The following is a 17262-nucleotide window of genomic DNA, read 5'->3' as shown; positions in this document are numbered from 1 at the left end:
TCCACAGGTGTTCTTTATCCACCTTTTACCTGGTATGATCATCTTTACACCACTCTTTTCAACGCTGATACAGAGTACTTCACTGTTAAGTATCATCCACTACCATGTACTCATGCAACCCATTCGTTTTACAGAGCAATATAGACTTAGTGCATTGGTTTGTGGTCTAATTGGTTTAATTGGGATTGTGGATTTCATGGTGTTTTTTATTGTGGATCTATTGTGATGTTACTTGTTGATCTGTGAAGCCCATCGAGGCAATTTCTTGTGATTTTGGGCTATACAAATGCATTTGACTTCACTTGACTTGACTTATTCAAAAATGGTTGATTTTCTTTTACTTTTTAATACTACTGCATGGAATTCTTTTTGATTAACTATATATATATATATAATGTATATATATTTATTTTCTGGCTTTACCTTCCACTGAACGGCTGACTGGGTCAGCTCAAGTCTTTCTCCCAGTTTTCTCTCAGGCCGTGAAGATTGACAGACCCAGGTTAAATTTAACCCATTCTTTTCTCTGGCTCGACATCCTTTGACAGAAATTAAACCTGGCTGTCACACACACATATAACCTGTGTTATCACCCCGCCAATAACCTGTGTTATCACCCCGCCAATAACCTGTGTTATCATCACTAGGGCTGTCACTAACTACTATTTTGTTATCGATTAATCAGTTGATTATTTGATCAATTAGTCTATTAACTCATTCTGCGCCAAACACGAGATTTTCTCGTGTTTCAAATCCAACCGTTGAGCGCCAAACACGAGATATCTCGTTTTTAGATCCTCAATTCTCCCATTCTAAACACTACCGTGGACCTGCCTGTCTCCCTGGCACCGCTGCCTACGTTATAATTGCAATGGCGATCGAATCCCGACAGGTGGCAGTATCACCTACCTTTTGAACTGGGTCACAACCATCTGTCACCGATTTTCTCGCCTGAAACCTATTGTTTTCCGTATTCTAGCCAGGCCCAATGCACACCGGCAATGGCGATCGCGATGGAACTACTGGGATTATTCATTTTGGAATACCTTCTGACCAAAGGTAAGGTCTATTTTAGGTCTATTTTACCGAACCTAAAACATGCTTTTGTATTGATCACAGCGTCGTATTTTACAGAACCTAAAACATGCTTTTGGTAACGATCGCAGCTTTGTAAAACACCCCCCCCCCATCCCCCCTTGATGAAAAAAAATATACCAGCAGGTTACCTAAGATAGATCTTACCTCAGTCAGAAAGTACTCCAAAATGAATAAATTTTCCCAGTCGATCCCATGACGATCGCAATTACTCGTGTATATTGGGCATGGCTACCATACGGGAAATAATAGCTGAGGCACCAAATCTTCCACCGATTGCTATGTTGTGATCCACTCCTAGGCGGAAACAGCCGGAGTGGATCACAAGACAAGTGATATCCTCAGTTCCCAGTTCAAAAGTCAAGTCAAGTCAAGAGTTTTATTTGTCACGGCATACAAGGCATACAGTGAAATGCGGGTGGTCATGCCCGCAGCGATTGTGCAATAATACAAGTAATAAGAGTAATAAGACATAACAGGTATAATGTACATAAAAGTTTAAAAAAATGCATGGTAAAGGGCGGCTACGTGGTGCAGTGGGCAAGGCGCTCACCACGAATACTGGAGACGCTGGGTTTGCCTGTTCGAGCCCAGCACTCCACATTGCTTTCAGTTTAGCTGGTCGTCCGTACTAATACACATTGGCAGTATTAGGGGGTGGGAAACTGAAACGCGGCACGGTGGTGTAGTGGTTAACACTGTCGCCTCACAGCAAGAAGGTCCAGGGTTCGATTCCCGCTTGGGGACCAGGTTTCCATGATGCCAGTTACCCAGGTGGGGTATCTCCCAGGCCTTTCTGTGTGGAGTTTGCATGTTCTCCCCGTGCTCGCAAGGGTTTCCCCCCCGATAAGATAAACCCAATGGAAAAACATGCACAACAACAAGATCGCTAACGCTGTGGCGTCCTTGACGAAGACGGACAGGAGCACTTGGATTGGTCCCCTGGCGCGGCTCACGTTGACGCCTGTCTGCTCCCGGCTGCCCTTGGGGGGGAAGGACGACGGGATGGGTTAATCGCAGATACAAATTGCATGCATGCATCGCATGTGTGCCAATTGATGACCTCGGAGCAGGTCCTAAATTATAAATTATTACTGATGGGAGGGGATTGGGCGTTGTGGACAGCGACTCCTACAGGTCGGTTGGTGCGCCTGCGCAGTAGAATCAGGAAGCGATGGGGGCGGCGCCCCTCCAAAGCGCAGACCCCTGACGCTGAAAGATCGCGCTGCGCAGGTGAAAAGATGCAACTGCTGTTACCTCGAGTATCGGAGGGGACTCGTGCTATGTATGACTTAGTCCACATTGCAGCCGGCTTGTGGGAGGCAAGAAACAGCGTTCGAGACAGGGGAGGGTTGAATTGGATGATACGAAATTGGGATGGGAGAAAAATAGAAAATGGGAGAAAAAGTGGATAAAAAAAACAAACATTCAAATGAATAAAAATTATTATATATATTTGATTTTTGATTTGAAATCTTTATTTCGAACATGCAATGAATACAAACAAACAATAACAAAAGCAAAATTTAAAGCAGAATTTAAAACGGCACAATTAATGTATAAAGCAAAAAGTCATGCACTTCCAAGAAACATTCAAGAATTGTTCTTTGATAGGGAGGGGGGTTATAATCTGAGGGGAGAACACAATTCAAAATACATGCTAAGGTCCTGCGATAGTGCAATACAGTGTTAAGCTACTGATGAGGCACTGGGTCTTATGTACACTACTATACAATACTATACTATACAATATACAGTTATACTATATATCCTTATGCTATCTTGCTATATCCATCTATTACTATAATACAAGAACCACTCCCGTTCTTATTTTTTTTTAAAAGGTAGGTACTGCCACCTTGTGAGATTCGATCGGCATTGCAATTCCAACGTAGGCATATGAATCGGAGACACCTAGATGGCTCCGGCTGACAGTATAGAACGGGGATCAAAGGAAAAGATCAAAGGACCAAGAAATCTCGGGTTTTGGCGTTCAACGCATGGCGAGATAACCCGACTTTTCTCGGGTATGGCGGGCAAAGAGTTAAGGCGCTGTGTCCACAGAAACTGTTTTTTTCAAAGCGGAGCGCTTTGTATAATAAAAAATATGAATGCCTAGAGTGCTTCCAAAGCACCAGGAGAGCTTATTGTTGCGTTATAGGTTGTATATACCTTAGGTCGTATATTACTGGGTTGTCTGACACCGCAAGAATCAGCCTCTCCTCTGCCATGATCAGACTCCCACAATGTAGCGTCAGAGACATCACCGGTATCATTAGTTTCCATAAACTCAATGGGCCTCATGCATGAAGCGATATAAGAACAGATTTAGTTCTTAACTAGCATTTCCTCTTACTTTGTTCTTACCTGGGATTCAGCAACGTTTTCTTATTGTTGCTTTTTTCTGATTTGATTTGATTTGGTCAAGAGCACTCTTACCGAAATAAGAAATTCGTACCCAGATGAGAAACATTTAAAAAAGCCTACCATTCATAATAATAATAATAATAATAATACATAAGATTTATATAGCACTTTTCCTAATTCTCAAAGACACTACAAAACAAACAATATAATACAATACAGTTTTAGTTGATAAAATAAAAAAAAAATATAAAATGGTGAGGGAGGAAGGAGTTCATGGGTTGAAAGCAAACCATTGGTCAATTGCCCCCAAATACAGTACCCCCAAATACGACTTTATAAACTTTTCAATAATTATTATTATTATAACTTATTGCGTGCGTTCTGCTTCTGAAATGGATTATATATTGCTGTTAGAACAGTTAGATGCTGGCTGCCCAGGCCGTACGCATATAACGCATATTTACAATTACAACCTCTCCTCTCCTCTCTTCTCTGTATAGATGAAGATGTAGCAGTACTGTCTATCTGTATGTCATATATGTTATGATGAATTGAAAATGGGGGACCCTGATGTAAACAAGACGAAAGTCTTTCTCTGGTCTGCATCCCCTTAACAATTGTGTGTATTGAGCTGTACTGTATTGTACCCATTCTGCAATCTGTTAATAACATTTTCAATCACCTGGCTCTGCCCACCTGTTCAAGACTTCTGGAATTCCGTCATCAATACACTATCCCGGGTCATGAGCTGCAGCATTCCTCTCTCCCCCTCCCTCTGCCTACTTGGGGATACTACTGCTATCAATTTATTAGTCCAGAACACCAAACCCCTACTCGTTTCTCTAGCTGTTGCCAAGAAAACTATCCTCTTAAACTGGAAGACAAGAAAAAATGTGAATACTGGGCAATGGTTGGGCCTTCTCTCAAATTACATATCACAGGAAACAATCTCAACCGTGGATCACATCGAAGTCTCACAATTTAATAACATCTGGAAATTGCTTGTGGATAATCTAGGCTCCTAATCATAGGCGATTGACCTGTGAGCCATCCACTCCATAACCCACCCTTCTCTCACCCGCTACTTTACTTACTCCCCTCTCTGCCCCCCCCCCCCTTTCCCTTGTCATGTGTATTCGTTGTTGTCCTTCATTGTCCTTAGTTGTAATTTGTTTGTCAATGTCTAGTCTGAGCTCCCCCCTCCGAGAGGGCAATGAAATATATTTTTTTTATATTTTTCTTATTTTACTACACTTTTTATTTAATTTTGTACTGTAAATAGTTAAAACGTATAATAAATAATAAAGTTGTCCCCCGAAGAGGGGGGGGGGGGGGGGGGGGGGCGTGTGTGGATGGAGTGCCCTCAAAAAAGGGCCAAAAAATTCAAATAATGTTCAATCAATCAATCAAAACTCTGCTCCACACCTAAATTTCTGAGTGCACTCAGAGTTTTAGCCACGGACATTTCAGAGAGATATGACATCTCTCCACGAATATTTCAGAGAGAGATGATCTCTCTGAAAGGAGAGAGCATATGGATCAGCGGCATATATATATCAGTATACTGCGCGCCGCGATTGGTTCTTGACAAGCACGCAGCCAGTCGTTCAGTATTGACAAAGCCTACTTTTGACCGATTTATTTCGCACTATACAGTACGTACAAGTATAAGTCTTTATTTGTCATCAGATTAACACACACACACACATGCGATGAGCGACCCATTTTGAGATCGCAAAGCGCTTTCTGTTGAATATATCAGACAGGGATCAGATGGCGAAAACTCTGCTGTTTTACACCCGCCTCATTCGCCTTATAAGGAGATGGTGGGCGTGTATGTATGCAAATGAATTTAGCGCGAACACGCTTTTGAGTTTAAGAATGAATGAATGAATGAATGAAAACTTTATTAACAGATTGCAGAATGGGTACAGTGCAGTACAGCTCAATACATACAATTGTTAAGGGGATGCAGACCAGAGAAAGACTTTCGTCTTGTTTCCACCAGGGTCCCCCATTTCCAATTCATCGTAACATATATGACATACATGACATACAGATAGACAGTACTGCTACATCTATACATTTATGACATACCAGATTTGCAATTACAGTACTGTATTTGTGATACAAAAAGAGTCCAGAAAGAAAAGAGTATATACATTAGGCGTAGAATGAGTGGGATTCATCATGCAAATCTCCTGGGTACGCACAGATTTCGACGTTAAGAACGGCTTGATGAATGTGGCGGTGGCTTTTCTTATTGTTCTCTTAACAGACAGGTAAGCAAGAATATAAGAAAAATAATAAGAGTATTGTTGAATGAGGCCCAATGAGTCGAGATCTCATTGTTTTTGTCTACCTAAATGTTTACTGGTTACTGTGAGCGATTTTTAGTGCCAAATTTCCCTCTGGATGAATAAAGTATTTCTATTCTATCTATTCTATTCTCTCATTTGATCCCAAAATGCTTTCTCCGAGAGCAAAGAAGGGTTGAAGTGCCAGCTATAGGCGTCTGTGGCAGTGCCAGCTTTACCAACATCGGGGTGTTTCTCCCTCAAGGGTGCTCGGGAACTAAACGAGATTGGTAGTGTGAAAGCTGGCCAGCGGGGGAGTGGGGACTATCGTTCTCGGGAACGGAATGGAACGGAGGAAACCGTTCCTAATGTGAAAACACTGATGTTACAATATTTTTGCTAATGAAGTGAAATATTTATTATCATCAACAAGTTCGTTTTTATAGTGTACATTTTGGCTACTTCATTGATCATCATCATTGAATGTACAGAGAGAGAGGGAGAGAGAGACCCCCCCCTCATTTCCTCACTATTAGAACTTCATGAAACTGATTTCTCCTGTGCCTGTGAGCTAGCTTAGCTTAGTTAGCACTAGCAGCTAACGTTAGTTAAAAAGGTTTTTAACCGCAACGGGCATATAGTAATGGCGAGGATATAAAGCATGTTAAAGACTCATTTATTGGACCCATTGCTCGCAGAGTTTACATAGAAACAGCGCGACTCCCAAGAGGAGTTATCACAGGCTGTAGAATGCAGGGCTCAAGAGCTGCCAAGCTGCTTCTAAACGGTAAAGTGTGGGTATGACGGCTCAGCCCCTCCCTTCCAGCTGGAGCGAAACACGGAAGTTATGTGACTGTCAAGTCCTGGCTCTAGGCAGAATCACAAATAGTGGTCTAAGAGAAGTTAATTCTATTTTGAACGTGATTCACTGCACATTAGTTAGATTACACGTTGCACATTTTATGACTTTGAGCGTCTGCCATTTCCACCGCAAAAGGCACATACACTTAACAATATGACGCGTCGATCATGAATCTGCAAATCGACGAAATTTACTAGGCAGACGAATCGTGACATCCATAGTTATCACCCTGCCAATAACCTGTGTTATCACCCTGCCAATAACCTGTGTTATCACCCCGCCAATAAACTGTGTTATCACCCTGCCAATAATATACATGCTGTGTGAAGACTTTTTGACTCTTCATTCTTGAGCAAAACCACACACCCCATGGTCCGTTCACAAACCAACAACATAATCACCTAAACCTCTCCTAAAAGCCAGGGAAACCCCTGAATGACCTTGCCTCAATTGTTTTCTGGTACAAACATAATTTCCTTGATTACTAGTATATTTTCGATAACTGGCAATGCATTTACCATATTCTCCGAGGGCGGCCATTTTGCTCTTATGTCATGCTCAGGTTGGAACAGGGTGGAAAGAAATGCATCTGGAAGCAGTATTTTCTTCTGCTGGAAAAAGAAAAACACTTTTATTCTCTCCAACACCAATACCATCCTACTTAGTGATATGAAAGGAATTAGAGAACAGAAACGTACAAGTTGCTGCCAGAATGACCGCCCAAATGATCATCCTTACATCACAACAGATTCCTTTGAGTCATTGTTTGGGTAACGTGTCAAAACCCCTTCATAGGCCAGACTGAACAGTGGCCAGTTGTAGCTTAAATTAGTACACTGTCAGGTGGCAGCAGCACTGCACTGAATCACGATAACGCCATTAGGCTTCACATGTGTGGTCAGACATTCCTCTTCAATGCCTGGTGTTTCCCAAAGGACTATTTAGTCTACATGGGGATTGTTAGGACCTACGTAGATGAAGACATGTGTGTCACATCAACAGCCACAGGAACCGTTGAAGGAGGGTCAAAATGAAAAAAGGGGGAAGTTCTGGCGAAAAACCAAACGGACCTGAGTCACTCGCAGCAGGTCAGGCCAGCCATGCCAGAAGAGGAAGTGGTCTCGTCACAAACAATATTGTAAAAATTTTCTCAGAGCCGGAATGCAATATATTGTGTGCTTGGGTTTTGAATAGACATACACCCGCAAGTTTTCTGTTGTAAATGCTTGTGGTGCATTTGCTGTTTTATCTGATGTCATGGTAATGTAATTTACCGTGCTGCCGTGCTTATGTAAATGTCAGTCATCCCACAACGTGTATTTTTATTAAAAGCTGTTTTTGGCTATGCTGCAAGCAAAATACTGGATGCAAAAGGAGATGGCAGGTTGGCCTGGTGGTAGTATGGCATCGGTTCTAACCAGGCAACTATGGTTCTCACCATCTCTGCCAAATGTGCCCTTGAGCAAAACACTGAACCCCAACCTGCTCCAGGGTAACTGCTCCAGAGGCACCGCTCCAGGGTAACCGCTGCAAGGGAACCACTCCAAGGTATAAATGAGAATTTGTATCTATTGTTTTTAGCTGCAGGGGTCTCCAAACGTTGGCCGGAAGGCAATTATTGATACTCCGGATTTAGACCCAGACAGCTGAATTGTACCCCTACAATTTTGCTATTCCCCCTCACAATCCCGTTAAGGGCATTCTTTTGTTTAATGCCCAGGTTTCCATACTAACAAATGGCAGCAAAGGAAACAACAGACTATGAAGGCCCTATAGAACAAAATCATCAAGGACTTATCCACCTGAAATTTGGCTAGCCTCCTTCCAAGGGAACCGCTCCAGAGGCACAGCTCCAGGGTAACCACTCCAAGGGAACCACTCCAGGGGAACCGCTCCAAGGGAACCGCTCCAGGGGAACCACTCCAGAGGCACCACTCCAGGGGAACCACTCCAGGGGAACCGCTGCAGGGTAACCGCTCCAGAGGAACCCCATTTCAGTGGATGCTGCACTGCAGACAACCTGCGCTATGAACACTCTGATGAAATGCTTATGTGTGGAGCTACTATGTGTCCAAAGAGGGCTGCATGTAAAAAGACAAATTCCAGTTATATTGTGTAACATGGCCAGTAAAGTAACCTAAATGTTTTATTGGTAAGATTTTCAACAAAGTGAGGACCGTAAAATTCTACTGAATGTAAATCCCTTTGAGCCTCTTTGATTGGTTAGTAAAGCGAGCCATGCTGTGAAACCTTAGGATGGAATATCTATGCACTGCTGATACACTGGTGAATGGAACTCCCTCACAGTAGACTGAGAGTTGTGTGCACATGTTTTTGAGCTAAGTTAAAAGAAGAAATCGTACCGTAACTTCATCATCACTGTTGACATGTAGTTATCACCAGGGATGCGTTCTTCATGGGACGGGGTTGCACTCCGTGCACCCAAATATTTAAGCAGAAGCGCGTGCACGTACATGCACAGGAATGCGCTGCACTCGCCAACTCGCTATAAGTACCCACCTGGGCTACTTTGCATATCAATAGCGCCGGTCGTCGGGTGTGTTAAATACGTTCTCAGATACATTCACACAGAACTTGTGAATGAAATGTGTTACATCCATTCGTAGAGGCAATTAGGCATTGTCTTTAGTCTGTGCTTAAGCGAGGGAACATTTATGCGCATGCGCGGGAGCGTCATTAGCGTGCGTGCAATCAGAGTTGATATGAGGAACGCACCTCTGGTTATCACTTAAGTGATGCCCAACACCTGGTTTAGGGTCAGATATTTGACCATCCAGTCCACTGCCCCGTCTGTCCTGCTGCTAAGGGTGGGTGTGAGCTGAATCCCCATATGTGTATGTGGAGAGGAACAGACTCTCGGGTGTGAAAACGGCCTCATCTCGGTGGAGAGGATTTTTCATAAATGCCGAAAACTTGCGTGCACGCACCGCATAATACCTCTGGGAATCCGGGGAGCCATGACGCCCTACCCGGTAAGGGTAGGTGCGGAAAAGTGACCATATCTCAGCGTAGGAAGCTCTGATGGACTCGTGCTTGGTTTTATAGACTGTTGTTCAGGAGACTCATTATGACACACGCCTCATTATGATCATGTCTCTAAAAACAACGACTGTGAGTGACGTGCTGTGAGTGAATTACGCAAAGGGGAGCAAACTCTGTGTGTGCACGCACACCTCATAATACCTCCGGGAACTAAATAAACTTTTTTTTATTACAAATGTGCAACTTTCAAAAGAGTACAGTCCATTATGATGGAAAGTATTTAGCTTGTTTCACTGATGGCCTGGGGATAGATGGGTCACAAGTCATTAGACTAACAAAGGCAGGGCTTCTCTCAGAATGAATGTGTCGATGTGTTATCAGCACGATTCATAAGACATAGATTGAAAAGTATCTGCCTGATTTGTACAAGTGATGGCTTGTTTTGAATGTATGAACCTGTACTTTCATATTATGTAACAAAACAAAAAAAATATCCACCTAAAGGGCACAGAACAGGGGGGGTCACAATCACAAAATAGCCCAGACCTCAGAAGGGGCACTTTACCAATAAACAATTGATTGATTGATTGATTGATTGAAGTTTATTTCAAATATGCAACATAACAAACAAACAAATATAGCCTTAAGCCGTTCAAATAATACATTTATATAAAACATTTAAAAGAACAAGGAACAAACCAAAGTAAAACTAAATTATAATAATTCTTTTGGTAATTTACATAATTTGAAAAGGAGTGGGAAGAAGCATACACTTATTTAATCCCACCCCTATTTACTCATCAGAACAAACTATATTATATTTACTAATTCATACATTACTAGACTTATATTGAAAAAAATTACTTAGTTAACAATACATTTTTTTATAATATTTGCCTAAACTGTATGTTACCCTGTATAGTTTTTCTTTTTTTGTATTTTCTTTTTTTATTATTTTTTAAACAAACACATAAACAAACATGACAACACACGATTAGATATACAAGCATTGTAAAACAGTGTACATCAGTTAACTCATCGTTTGGATAAATGTCTTATACAAGATATACCCCTAATACCTGCTATCTATTCCCCTACACACATATGCTCTTGCTCGCACCCCCCGCCCTGGACCCCCCCATGGATAATCCGTCCATTATCCTTCGCTCCTAACCAGACACTACCATTAAATGCTAGCTTTTATTCTCTCCACCACTTCTAACCACATTGTCAATTTGGATTAATTGAGACCCAAAATTCTTGCTGTAGATATTTCTAGATAAATCACATCGAGATATGTAAGAATCCAGACCTTTCGGCAAATTTTTTCCGGTTGAAACCATCGTGATGCTATCAGTTTTTTAGCCACTGTAATACCAGATAAAACCAATCTCTTTTGTTGTATAGGTACTGCATATTCAAAAACATCATTCAGCAGTAATATAGAGGGGTGTACAGGTATATTCAGAATTAAGAGATTTGATAATTGCTGGGTCACTTCTTCCCAGAATATCTTAACTGGTGGGCAGTCCCAATATATGTGCATAAATGTCCCCTCGTCCCCATTTGTACATAAGGAGCATTTGGAGTCTTGTTTTTTTTTTTGATCCACTTTTTTTTCCCATTTTTCTATATTTTCTCCCATCCCAATTTCGTATCATCCAATTCAACCCTCCCCTGTCACGAACGCTGTTTCTTGCCTCCCACAAGCCGGCTGCAATGTGGACTAAGTCATACATAGCACAAGTCCCCTCCGGTACTTGAGGTAACAGCAGTCGCATCTTTTCACCTGCGCAGCTCGATCTCTCAGTGGCGAGGAGTAACGCGTGGGAGGCTCACGCTGCCCCCGACACTTCCTGATTCTACTGCGCAGGCGCACCAACCGACTTGTAGGAGTCGCTTGTTCACAACGTTCGATCCCCACCCTTCAGTTTCCCTCCCCGTAATACGGCCAATGTGTATTACTGCGGACGACCAGCTAAACTGAAAACAACATTTGGAGTCTTGTTTAAGACCCATTCTGTTCAGTCTTATAGGAGTCAAGTATGTCCTATGAATATAGTTAAGATTGATTTGTTGATGGTCTGGGTTCCTTGATGCAAGTCGAACATTTGCCCAGGCTTCTTGCCAATCAAAATCTTTTTCTAGGTCTGGTATATCCCTCCTCCAAACAGAGTCTAGGTGGAGGGTTTCATACGAAGCCGTTAGTAATTGATGATAAAAATCTGATACAAAACCTCTCGATGTCTCTCTTTCATAGAAAAAATTGTGGTATCTGTGGTGTGCAATTGGTATCCTTAATGGAACACGTGAGTCTTCAAACATAACAATAATTGTGCGTAAAAAAGATATGTGGAACCGGTGAGATTAAACTTTTTTTCTATTTCATCATAGCTACAAATACCCTGTTTGTTGAAAACATCTCCTAATGTATGTATGCCTTGCTTTTCCCATCTAGGGAATATTATAGGTTGTTTTCTAATCAGGAGTGCATTGTTATTGAATAAGGGAGTATGATTATGCCATTTATGTGGATTAGAATATTTTTTTTGTGTTTCACGCCATATCCGGATCGCATGTGTAATTATGGGGCCCTGTATAGTTCTTTTAGCCATTTCTTATACATATATACCTACATATGCACATATACATTTATATATACACCAGCACCCACTCTCCACACTTTAGATCACACAAACACACTTACACTTTATATTTATTGATAAAGGATTTGCACTACAACTCGTACACCTACTGTGAATTGTACCTAAATTGCACCTCGTCCCATTTCTCCATTTCTGCCTTGCACTATATAGTATTGTATATTAGTACACTGCACAGTATTGTATATTGTATGGTAACTACGTCTATTCTGCATCGAACATTGTACATATGTCTAAACTGAACACTGTGACCTCTTTTTTTACTTCTAATTTTACTATGTTTTTATTTCATACTTATCTTGTCTTGCACAGTCTCTGGAGCGCAACAGTAAGAAGCATTTTGTACAAAAGTATTCTGTACTTCTGTATGACAACTATTAAAGAAACTTGAAACTTGAAACTTGATATACATACATACACATACATACATACTGCCAGTTATCAAACCCCTTCTTTATCACTGTACCTCTGGAAAACCATTTGACTGTATTTTATTTTAAACTGTTTTATGTTTTGACATTGCTTTAATTCCACAATCGGACCGTTCCATAATTTTACTCCGCAAATTGAAATACAAAGACTTCATGGTCATTCGAAAACTGTATCTTTTGAAATGAAATGTTCCCCTTAAATTGTAACCGCGATCTTGCACGATGAACATCATCATCAACACTTGCCCAAGGTGGACCCTCAGACTAGTGGAGGGAAGGAGTTGACTTACTTCTCCATTCTATTTTGGCTTCCGCTAGAACTAGCCACTGCCCATCTTTGAATATTTCCTGGGAGTTTATTATCTTTTGCTCTGTACATTATTTGTGCGGTTTGATACATTACAATATCAATCCATTTTAATCATTTTGAATGTAAGAAGAGTGAATGAGTATGTTCCAGACATCCAACCTTGTGAATGATGCGCACAACTATTTTCTGTAGGATGGTTAATGGGCATTTATAATTATTTCCCCAGACTTCAACGCAGTAAGTTAAATATGGTGCAACTAGTGAACAGTAGAGAATGTGAAGTGATTTGTGATCTAGGACCTGCTTTGCTTTGTTTATTACTGAAATGCTCCTTGTCAATTTGGTTTGAATATGTTTGATAAGTGATTTTCAATTAAAAAAAATTCAGACACTATTTCCATCCCATCTATTTTTATCTGTACACATATATCTTTCCTACAATTTCCAAACAGCATTATTTTGGTCTTGGATACATTTAATGACAATTTGTTGACATCAAACCATATTTTAAGTTTAAACATTTCCTATCTAATGTCCTCCTGCAGTTTATTTAATTAAATTATCCCCAGAACAGAAAATATTTGCGTGATCGGCAAACAAAACTAGTTTCAGTAACTTGGACACTTTACATGTCGTTGATATACAGTATAAATAATTTTGGCCCCAACACTGACCCCTGGGGGACATCTGATTGACAAGCTAAAAGCAATTGGTTTTGATAGCTTATCAGTGAGCTGGATGCAATCCTACCTGGAGGGGAGAGAACAGATGGTAGAGGTAAACAGTACTCTACCCCCCCCCCCCCCTCCCCCTCACAGTGAGCTGTGGCGTTCCACAAGGAAGCATACTAGGACCGCTACTCTTCCTAATTTATGCAAATGACATGTCGTCACCCTGTGACTGCAACTTGTTCCTGTTTGCGGACGACTCAGCCCTGCTGGTCACTAACAAGAACAAGTTGCAGGTTGAAAAAACCCTCAGCTCGGAACTAGGCAAAATCTGCATATGGCTCGCTGATAACAAACTATCATTACACATGGGCAAAACAGAGTCCATTCTCTTCGGTTCAAATAACAAACTCAGCAAGACCGACGGCTTCTCAGTTGCAGTGGGTGACAATATTGTCACAAGGAAAGACGAAATTACCTACCTGGGTTCCATCCTAGAGGCAAATCTTTCCTGTGACAAAATGGCATCCAATGTAATAAAAAAAAGTCAACCAACGAACTAGATTCTTGTACCGGATCTCCTCTCTAGTAAACAAGAATACCCTGAAGACTCTGGCAGGAGCACTCATTCAAGGGTACTACGACTATGCGTGCACCTCATGGTACCAAAGCACCTCAAAGGCGCTTAAAACAAAATTACAAACATCACAAAACTAACTGGTCAGACTACTACTTGACCTTACCCCCAGAACCCACCTCACCCCTGCCCACGTTGACAACCTAGGATGGCTTAGAGTAGACGACAGAGTACAGCAACTTGCAATGGGCCTGGTCTACAAGATACACTATATGACTAAGGTACCTATGTACATGTCAAAATACTTCCCAAAGGTCAGTGAATACCACAACCACTACACCAGAGGAAGCTCAACAAATCATGTTAAACCCAGATTCGGCTCAAACAAGGGACTAAACACGTTTCGCAATTATGCCACATCAATGTGGAACGCCCTACCCAAAGCTGTAAAGGAATGTGAATCCCTACCCACATTCAAAACAGCTCTTAAAGAGCACCTATGGGAGGCTGCAATTCGAAACTGGCCACCGTAAATGCCCAAAACCCCCACCACCTCCTAATAGACAGTCTCCTCCCCACCGCATGTATATATTCCCTCCCCGCCGTATGTATATTTCTCTCCCACCCACCCCCTCCTAATGTACAGTCCCCTCCCCATCATATGTATATACTCTGTCAGGATCTAGGGGTAACAGTACTGTATATTTGAATACCGTTTATGTCACAAATGTATCAGTACTAAATACCTATATGTCCCTATGGCGTGAATTTTAAAGGCAACCAACTTGCGTCTAGCCACGCCCTGCCACGCCCCCGCGGCAGAGCGGAGCGGTAGAGCGGAGCTCTGCCGTGGCAGCATTATGCAGCGGTAATTCCCCCTCTTTTAACATCGACGACTAGCTCAACTGGTTCGCCGCCTTGCTATGGATCCTGCGGTGCGTTGGTGACAAGTTCGATTCCCTTCATTTATTTGTATTTTAATTTTTTTTTAACGTGCATTCTTTCGCCGGTTAAGTTTAGGCATTGTTTCGGAGTTGGTTAAGTTTAGGCGCTGTTTCGGAGTTGGTTAAGGTTAGAGTTTGTCTTAGAGCATGGCAATATTCTTTCGGAGTTGGTTAAGGTTATGGTTAAATTTAGGCATTGTTTCGGAGTTGGTTAGGGTTAAGGTTAGGCATTGTTTCGGAGTTGGTTAAGGTTAGAAGGGTTAAGTTTAGGCGCTGTTTCGGAGTTGGTTAAGGTTAGAGTTTGTCGCAGAGAACGGCAATAGAATGCAGTCTATTTTCGCATTGCAGCTCTCTCGCGCTGCCGCGGTCACATGGGCGTAGTGGCCAATCAGAGAAACGCTGAACACAAGTTGGTTGCCTAAAATATTCACGCGTCCCTATGCCATAAATGTCATGTATGTTGTGTATGTCATAAATGTCTATATGAATTGAAAATGGGGGACCCTAATGGAAACAAGACAAACGTCTTTCTCAGGTCTGCATCCCCTTAACAAGTGTTTGTATTGAGCCGTACTGTATTGTACCCATTCTGCAATCTGTTAAATAAAGTTTTCATTCATTCATTCACCACAAGCAATGTCCAAACACATTGAAGAGCAATCACCCAGTTTCACATACTGTTGTCTCTTATTTAGATAACTTTTGATCCAGTCTAGTACTACTCCCCCGATGCCATACTTTTCCAATTTGTAATTAATATATCATGGTTTATTGTGTCAAATGCTTTTTTTTAGATCAATAAATACTCCAATTGCATATTGTTTTTTGTCGATGGCATTTGTGATTTCCTCTATTGTTTCTATTATTGCCAGTGACGTTGATCTGTTTGCTCTGAACCCATATTGGCTATCAGAGTAGTTGATGCTTATCTTATTTCACTAATGTCAGATCAATGTCATCACAATCAGTGGACCTTTTGTTCTTACATTTATTTACAATGTCCAACATTTCTTTTTCATCGACTGCTTTTAAAAATATTGAACTGGGATTTCTCTCCAACAATCCCTCCAGCTGTCCCAGGATCAGGAATCTTTTTAGCAAGATCGGGTCCAACGCTTACAAAGAATTCATTAAAGCTGTTGGCCACATCTTCTATATTATAATTATCTTTGTCATCATCAATGAAATATTTTGGATAATTATTAGCTGTGGTACTGTTCCTTATAATACTGTTTAATAACTTCCATATTCCCGTAATATTGTTTTTATTATCTAGTATTTTCTTATAATACTCTTTTTTGATTTGACCTTATAATATGAGTTAACTTATTTTTATGTTTTATATTTATTGTCCTTTTGTTTTCAATCTTATAAATTCCTTATAAAGAGTATTTTTCTTTTTGCAGGCATTTTGTAATCCCTTTGTGATCCATGGACAATTGATATATTTTCTTTTACTGCTCCATTCTTTTATTGGACACTTTTTATCATACAACAACCTAAACATTGAAAGTGTTATAAGCACCATTTACATCACCATTTTGATAAATTACATCCCACTTCAGTGCCAGTAAGTAATTTTTAATTGAATTGATCGATTCCTCTGACCTCATTAGTCTGTATTGTTTTTGCTTCTTTGGTCTTTTACTCTTTTTATCTTGTAATTGCCATTGTATACCACAAAAACTGGCAAGTGGTCAGTGATATCGCTGATCAGTAACCCACTCACTGTCTTGTTCTCAATGTCATTAATAAATATGTTGTCAATTAAAGTGGCAGAGTGGGGTGTAATTCGGCTGGGTCTGGTAATTTTGGGGAATAGGCTCATACTGTACATTGTGAAATCATCAGTAGCTTTATGATTTATTTTGCACATAATCTCATACACATCCCAAAACTGACATTAATTTAGTTTGACAGTTATTGAGAGTAAATTAGTCTGAACTTGGCCACCAGTGATGTCATAGAATAGAATAGAATAGAAATACTTTATTCATCCCGAGGGAAATTTGGCACTACAAATCGCTCACAGTAAACATTTAGGT

The 17262-nt window shown here is 41.0% G+C and overlaps 1 protein-coding gene across 2 annotated transcripts in view; it reads left to right on the top strand.

Moving 5' to 3' along the window:
• LOC311230109 (serine/threonine-protein kinase 38-like) overlaps positions 1–17262 on the top strand; it is an 87863-nt gene that overhangs the window by 11634 nt on the left and 58967 nt on the right. The gene's annotated exons all lie outside the window — the stretch shown is intronic.

The sequence above is a fragment of the Notolepis coatsorum genome, assembly GCF_963971535.1.
Source record: "Notolepis coatsorum genome assembly, chromosome: 6".
Classification (NCBI taxonomy): domain Eukaryota; kingdom Metazoa; phylum Chordata; class Actinopteri; order Aulopiformes; family Paralepididae; genus Notolepis; species Notolepis coatsorum.
The sequence above is the reverse complement of the archived record's forward strand: the minus strand, read 5'-3'. Positions and strand labels throughout refer to the sequence as shown.